General features: G+C 34.2%; 1 long non-coding RNA gene across 1 annotated transcript; it reads right to left on the reverse strand.

Moving 5' to 3' along the window:
* On the reverse strand, positions 4338-7081 carry LOC110262607. Its single transcript, XR_002347474.1, has 2 exons — positions 6778-7081; positions 4338-6531 (listed from the first exon to the last, which is right to left on the reverse strand). It is a non-coding gene; the product is annotated as an uncharacterized LOC110262607 (long non-coding RNA).

The raw sequence follows: 8722 nt of genomic DNA on the forward strand, positions 1-8722 counted from the left end.
TCGACCTCGTCTTCCCGTATTAGAACTGATGCTATAGCTGTTCTATCCAAGAAAAGCGCAACTACTAATGCTTGTGCCTTTGATTCTTTAATCGAGACAACAAATTTTGCAATTATAAGCAAAACAAGAGAAGCGAGAATCAAGAACCAAATTGCATGTCAGCATGGGCTCTTAAAAGATTCAGCCCCCGCAATATCCATCTTTTGGAGGATTTGCTTCATGGGTTGGTTCGTTCGAACTCTTATTGTAGTCGGGTCAGAATAGGAGGCTCCAATTTTTGATAGCTTAATTCAGGGCCTTGTAGAACTTTGCTGATGAAGTATACAAGATGCTGCTCGACCTCGTCTTCCCGTATTAGAACTGATGCTATAGCTGTTCTATCCAAGAAAAGCGCAACTACTAATGCTTGTGCCTTTGATTCTTTAATCGAGACAACAAATTTTGCAATTATAAGCAAAACAAGAGAAGCGAGAATCAAGAACCAAATTGCATGTCAGCATGGGCTCTTAAAAGATTCAGCCCCCGCAATATCCATCTTTTGGAGGATTTGCTTCATGGGTTGGTTCGTTCGAACTCTTATTGTAGTCGGGTCAGAATAGGAGGCTCCAATTTTTGATAGCTTAATTCAGGGCCTTGTAGAACTTTGCTGATGAAGTATACAAGATGCTGCTCGACCTCGTCTTCCCGTATTAGAACTGATGCTATAGCTGTTCTATCCAAGAAAAGCGCAACTACTAATGCTTGTGCCTTTGATTCTTTAATCGAGACAACAAATTTTGCAATTATAAGCAAAACAAGAGAAGCGAGAATCAAGAACCAAATTGCATGTCAGCATGGGCTCTTAAAAGATTCAGCCCCCGCAATATCCATCTTTTGGAGGATTTGCTTCATGGGTTGGTTCGTTCGAACTCTTATTGTAGTCGGGTCAGAATAGGAGGCTCCAATTTTTGATAGCTTAATTCAGGGCCTTGTAGAACTTTGCTGATGAAGTATACAAGATGCTGCTCGACCTCGTCTTCCCGTATTAGAACTGATGCTATAGCTGTTCTATCCAAGAAAAGCGCAACTACTAATGCTTGTGCCTTTGATTCTTTAATCGAGACAACAAATTTTGCAATTATAAGCAAAACAAGAGAAGCGAGAATCAAGAACCAAATTGCATGTCAGCATGGGCTCTTAAAAGATTCAGCCCCCGCAATATCCATCTTTTGGAGGATTTGCTTCATGGGTTGGTTCGTTCGAACTCTTATTGTAGTCGGGTCAGAATAGGAGGCTCCAATTTTTGATAGCTTAATTCAGGGCCTTGTAGAACTTTGCTGATGAAGTATACAAGATGCTGCTCGACCTCGTCTTCCCGTATTAGAACTGATGCTATAGCTGTTCTATCCAAGAAAAGCGCAACTACTAATGCTTGTGCCTTTGATTCTTTAATCGAGACAACAAATTTTGCAATTATAAGCAAAACAAGAGAAGCGAGAATCAAGAACCAAATTGCATGTCAGCATGGGCTCTTAAAAGATTCAGCCCCCGCAATATCCATCTTTTGGAGGATTTGCTTCATGGGTTGGTTCGTTCGAACTCTTATTGTAGTCGGGTCAGAATAGGAGGCTCCAATTTTTGATAGCTTAATTCAGGGCCTTGTAGAACTTTGCTGATGAAGTATACAAGATGCTGCTCGACCTCGTCTTCCCGTATTAGAACTGATGCTATAGCTGTTCTATCCAAGAAAAGCGCAACTACTAATGCTTGTGCCTTTGATTCTTTAATCGAGACAACAAATTTTGCAATTATAAGCAAAACAAGAGAAGCGAGAATCAAGAACCAAATTGCATGTCAGCATGGGCTCTTAAAAGATTCAGCCCCCGCAATATCCATCTTTTGGAGGATTTGCTTCATGGGTTGGTTCGTTCGAACTCTTATTGTAGTCGGGTCAGAATAGGAGGCTCCAATTTTTGATAGCTTAATTCAGGGCCTTGTAGAACTTTGCTGATGAAGTATACAAGATGCTGCTCGACCTCGTCTTCCCGTATTAGAACTGATGCTATAGCTGTTCTATCCAAGAAAAGCGCAACTACTAATGCTTGTGCCTTTGATTCTTTAATCGAGACAACAAATTTTGCAACTTCTTAAAAGATTCAGCCACTGGCTTATTCAGAACGGACATCATCATTGGCGCTAGTAGTTTGAAGACAGTTTACAAGAGTTAATTTGAACCACTTCCAACTTTGTTGGAGGATCCATTTACGTATAGCTCCCATGTAGTGGAAGCTTCCTCTTGATCTCCTGCATATTCTGCCACGAAGTCGGTGAGGCATTGGTCTTTGATTGCCGTCCAAGTTTTGTACTTAAGGTCGAACTTGAATAGCTCTATGGCCCATTGAACCATTCTACCCGCAATATCCGTCTTTTGGAGGATTTGCTTCATGGGTTGGTTCGTTCGAACTCTTATTGTGTGAGCTTGAAAATAAGGTCGTAGCCTTCAAGAGGCTACTATTAAGGCATACGCAAACTTCTCCAATTTTTTATACCTTAATTCATGGCCTTGTAGAACTTTGCTGGTGAAGTATACAGGATGCTGCTTGACCTCGTCTTCCCGTATTAGAACTGATGCTATAGCTTTGTCAGCTACGGACAAATACAGGACGAGTTCTTTCCCAACTTTAAGTCGGGTCAGAATAGGAGGCTGGCTTAAAAACCTTTTGAACTCCTGGAATGCTTCTTCGCACTCAAGAGTCCATCCGAACTGGCATCCTTTTCTTAGTAAAGAAAAGAGTGGTAGGGATCTTAATGTCAATCCTGCCAAGAACCTGGACAGGGCTGCTAGTCGGCCATAATCATGTTCTATCCAAGAAAAGCACAACTACTAGTGCTTGTGACTTTGATTCTTTAATCGAGACAACAAATTTTGCAACTATAAGCAAAACAAGAGTAGCGAGAATCAAGAACCAAATTGCATGTCAGCATTGGCTCTTAAAAGATTCAGCCACTGGCTTATTCAGAACGGACATCATCATTGGCGCTAGTAGATTGGCGCTAGTAGTTTGAAGACAGTTTACAAGAGCCAATTTGAACAAGTTCAGATTGTAGCTATCAAAAGATTGGATTTGCATCAATTCTTTGCAAAGACACCTCAACTAGTTTTGTACATGGTTTCTTGGCACCAACAAGGAAATGTACAAAAACACCTCAACTAGCACACTTAATACTGATTCTTCTCAAATAGCATTGAAGAGATATTTTCTCAATTTACAACCATCCAAAAATGAAGCAAGCGGGACAACATTATATTATTTTCATGATTGGCATTTTATTATATTAGCATATTTTGCGTCTCATACTCGTAAATTTTTTCAGTGTCTTCCACTTGATAATTAAATACACATCACTCTCTAAAGATTGTTTACACCAAAACCAATTCCTCCTACTCTTCTAGACTGCAAACTGCAGTATTCCATTCCAACCATATATTTGCATAAAAAATATGCTTTCCATGTTCACTCCCCCATAATTAACTAGATTGAATTTTCACCTTTTTCGATTATAAAAAGCAACATATGTATCTAACAGATCATCATTTCAACTTTTAGTCTTTTAGGTAGCGAGTATATCATTCCACCAACTTCTCAAATGATGAAAGTAATGTATACCATTCCTTTATTTCAATTGGATCAAGTATGCAATATCTCAAATGTTTCGGATCATAAAAGCTATCTATTCAAATCAAATTGGATCAACTATATCATGCCAAGTTTTGGATCAAGTATGTCATGCCACCAACTTTTCAATTCATAAAAGCAATGTATACAATTCTTTACTTCAAATTGGGTCAAGTATGTAATCTCAAAATTTTCAGATCATAAAAGCTATCTTCAAGATCAAATTGGGACAAGTACATCATATTACCTTCTTATATCATAAAAGCAACCTATACCATCTTTATTTTAAATTGGGTCTAAGTATTATATATCATTTTAAATTGGGTCTAAGTATTATATATCAATCTTTAACTATGATTACCTTCATTAATCCTTCTCTTTTATGCTTCTCTTTTTCAAGGAGCAAAACATTTTTATTTAATATGTTCAGCAGATGAACAATGCGAAATCATGACCAAAGCATATTAATTAAACCATATTTTTCTACAGTCAAGCTGTTAAAAAAAAATCATGGGTCAAAATTAAACACTGCACCAACTTCAAGATGCCTTTAGTATTGGGTCTTCAAGAAGCTAAATTGGATAAACAGCATGCATCAATCTTTCCGCATCTTAAATCACGAAGCAACAAAAAGAGCACAATAGGTGGCAGAAGAGTTGTTTTATGTAGTTAGAAGATATGCTCTTGACCATAAAAAAAAAAAAAAAAAGAAGATATGCTTATCCAAGTTTCAGTGTCTTCCACATGATAACCACACATCAATCTCTAAAGGTTGTCTACACCACAGGAATTCCTCCTACTCCTCTATACTGCAGTTTGCAGTATTCCATTCACAATCATAGATTTACATCAAAAACAGCCCTTAAACAGTTAAACCCCTGTCATTGTAACACCCTAACATGCTTCCCATATTCAAGCCCACATAATCTGTTCCCAGCGCCAGCATAAATTCAGTATATCATATCAAAACATTATAAACTTTAGGGTCAAGTATAGATATCACCATCCTCTCGAACAAAAGAAGCTAACACCATTTATTTTAGGGTCAAGTATAGATATCACAATCCTCTCGAACAAAAGAAGCTAACACCATTTTATTTCAGATTCTAAGGTCAACGTATTTCCATCTTTTCCGATTATAAAAGCCACACATGTCATCCAACGGACATTTTCAATTTTTGGGTCAAGTAGATCTCGTCCCCTTTTTCCTCATATCATAAAAGCGGACGCATATCATCCTTTATTTCAAATTGGGTCCAAGTATGTTGTATCTCGATCTTTTCAAGATCATAAAAGCCATGTTTACCATCATTCATCATAAAAGCAACCGTATATCACCCTTTTTTTCAAATTGGGTTCAAGTATGTCATATCTCGATCTTTTCAAGATCATAAAAGCAACGTATATCACCCTTTTTCCAAATTGGGTCCAATTATATCGTATCTCGATCTTTTCAAGATCATAAAAGCCACGTTGTACCATCATTCATCCTCCTCTTTTATCCGGGCTTGGAACCGGCTATGTAAAAATTTTTGCAACAAAGTTTTACATAGGCAGAGTTATGAATGCCATGCATACCAGGTTTCATAACATTCCAAACATTTGGGTGTATTAACATTTCTTTTAACACGTTCAAAAGAGTCATGCATATAATCGCAAAGTTCTACCATGCCATCAGATCAACTAATTTGTTTATCCCACGAATGACTTTAGTCACATTGATATCCAACATTTTTTTTAATAGTTACATACTCACCCCACAAAATTCTTTTCAAATTCAAATGTTAAAACAATTTTTTTCCGAATGAAAAATACAAGAACTTTTTAAAAGATATGCAGAGGAATTGTTTTATGTAGTTAGAAGATATGCTTACGAAGTGATCATCAAAAGAATAGCTTACCCATAATTCTTAGCTAAGACTGAAATCACAGTTGCTGGAAGCTGTGTTTGATTACCGACCTTAGAACACAAATGCCAAGAAGTAACGTGTAGATACTAGTGATAAAACTATACAAAATATGATTACAACAGTGCTTATCCCAACATATGTAAACAAGTTCAACAATTGATGTACAATAATATTTTCATTTTGCAAGGCCCTATATTATAAATCAGTAAATTCACATTGCAACTACAGTTTTTTAAAAATATAAACAGTTCAGGATCCTTTGATGAGAGAGTTTGCCAATCAATAATACCAAAAATACATTTTGCATTGTTTGCCTAATAGCACAAGAGATAAAAGAAAATATAAACAGTTCACGGGTGTCAGAGAAAAAAGATGAAAGAAAATTAGCATATTGACAATCAGTAATCCACTATACTTATGAAAAACATGTTAACAACGCAACTAATGAATTACTTTACCACCTGAGAACCACCAAGAATAAATTGATGATACTGACTCTACTAAAATTGACAATATAGGTGTAAGGCTTGACCACCCCCAAGGCCCCAACTTCCATAGTACACAAGAGTTCTTTAACACGCCGCAAAATTAAAGAGGCCCCCCTATTTTTTTTTCTTTTGTATCTAAATTTTAAAACATTTATAATAATATCATTGCTTAATTTCAAAACACCAAAGCTTCAACTTGTCTTGTAATAACAATAAAAAAGCAAAACCGAAGAAACTCTAAAATAGAAACTTCTTGATTCTTGAGGAATTGCCATTTACTAACTAATAATGCAGTGGAAAAGTTTCGTTTTTTTCCAAAAAAATCCCATTATAACATGCAAGAAAAAGAAAAAGATACCCTCTTCATCCTCTTTCTAGTTGATGATAAGTCTTGGCTTCTTCAAAAATGAGAGGCTTGTAGGTAAAAATATGACCGTCGACGCATCGATGGGACTCATCAACAGCATTATTGCGCTTCTGAAAACACACCAACAGTTTTTGTTTCCAAAACAGTTATGAATTTGTACAATTGTGAAAGGAAAACAAAACAGAAAAGGAAGAGAAAGATAGAGTGATGAATGAAGAATAATTTTCCTTGAAATCCTTGATTCTTGAGGCATCGCCATTAACTACCTAATCATGCAGCGGAAAAGTTTCTTTTTTTTTTTTCAAGAAAATCCATTATAACGTGCAAGAAAAAGAAAAAGAACAAAAGAAAAATACCCTCTTCATGATACTCATCCTCCTTCTCGTTGATGATAAGACTTGGCTTCTTCTGAAAACACAGCAACATCTTTTGTTTCCAAAACAGTTATGAACTGCTACAATTGTGAAAGTAAAACAAGACAGAAAAGGGAAAGAAAGATAGAGTGATGAATGAAGAATAAAGAATAATTCGCCACGAAATCCTTGGGGAAGCGAGAGAACCGATGCATCACGCATTGTGAAAGATCAAAAACCAATGGCATCACGAATTGTAAAGAGAGAAAGAAGAACCCTAATGGTGCTCCTATAAAGAGTGTTTTTCTTTTTTAGGTCTAACCCAAGTCGGTGGCTAACTTATAATTAACACTACTTCAGGCCCAACAAAAATTAACTTCTTCGAGCCCAACATGACCCATTTTACAAACCAAAACTAAAACAAAAATCTAAAAGTGTATTTAGTTTGCATTTATTTTTGTTTTTATTTTTATCTGTTTTCTGAATTTTTTGAATAAAAAAGTAAAAACAGAAGGTAAAAATAAAAAATAAGATTTTATTATTTTTAGTGTTACTTTTTAGTTTTCATTTTTTCTTTTATAAAATCTTTAAAATAGAAAATATTAAAAATAAAAACAAAAAATAAAAATGCAAATCAAACACACTTTAAGCTAAACGAGGACGACAATAATAAATTAATAATGGATTAATCTTTTAGTTCTGCAAAAATTGTTAATTTTAGTTTTGGATTTGATCCTTAGAATTTAATTTTTGATATCGTGTAAATAATTTTATACGTGTATCTAATTACGTAATGTCATATCAGTAAAAATAATTATCTTTTTATATTGACTGCATAAATAGTCATCCAAAAAAATAGATACAATTATTTTATTCTATCAATGCATCAAAATTAAACTTTTGATCCTTATACATAAAAATTTTGATTTAGGTACAAATATATTTCAATAACCATTTATTTTTAAGTTGTTGCCTTTATTTTATTTGGTTTTTGGTCCATAAAAAATTGTTATGTATGTTTTAAATTTATATAGAAATTTGTAAACGTCTTGTATTGGTCTTATTTAAAAGTTTTATATCACAGGGGATTATATTTATCTTTTTCAATTAAAAAATTTGATTAAGAGCACTCACTTCATCAATTATATAACAAAAAAAATAATTTTTGTTGGTTTTTTTAAATAAATATCTTTTTAAATACCTGTCAAAGATGTCAATCCAAATTTTCAATTCAATCTGGTTAAAGATGAAAAAAATAAGAAAGAAATAAGAATTCAAAAGATAAGAAAAGGAGAAAGGAGAAAAGAAAGAAGATTAGAATAGATGGAAGAGAAAAGACTCACAGAAGGAAGAAAAAAAAAGAAGAAAAAAAAAAGGAGAAAAAAGAGATGATAGAAAAAGTGAAAAACAAAGGACATGAGATGATTTTTATTACATTTCTCTTTTTTTTTGACATTATCATAAAATTTACCTATTATTTGTAGAAGTACATCTATCATGCATGTCTGCGATTTCTTTTTGTTCATCCTCTCCATACCTTATTCATCAAGACATGTACAAATGATGATCATTCGACGTCTCTTTTATCATTTTTTTATACTTTTCTTTTTTCTCATCCTTCAATTGTTTAATTTGTCTAGCATTTTTAGTAAGTTGAGCCAGTCATAAAATTGTTGATTTACAAGATTCTTTTTAATCCTTTTGTAGCCATTTTGACTTCAGAATCTAGAATTGGAGTAAAGCATCTATTTCTCGTGCAAGTGAATCAAAATTAAACTCATTTGATTTTCATAATATCAGTGTTGTGGTAGCTTGTTGAATAGGTTCTTACAATTGTTATCTTATTTTTTATGTGATTTTTTGTGGTGTTATGAATTCTGTGACATGGGAGCCACTGTTATACATATATATTTTTTACTATAGATTTAAAAATTTTTCGAGAAAAAAA

Source organism: Arachis ipaensis, chromosome B05, assembly GCF_000816755.2.
Source record: "Arachis ipaensis cultivar K30076 chromosome B05, Araip1.1, whole genome shotgun sequence".
In the NCBI taxonomy this organism is placed as follows: domain Eukaryota; kingdom Viridiplantae; phylum Streptophyta; class Magnoliopsida; order Fabales; family Fabaceae; genus Arachis; species Arachis ipaensis.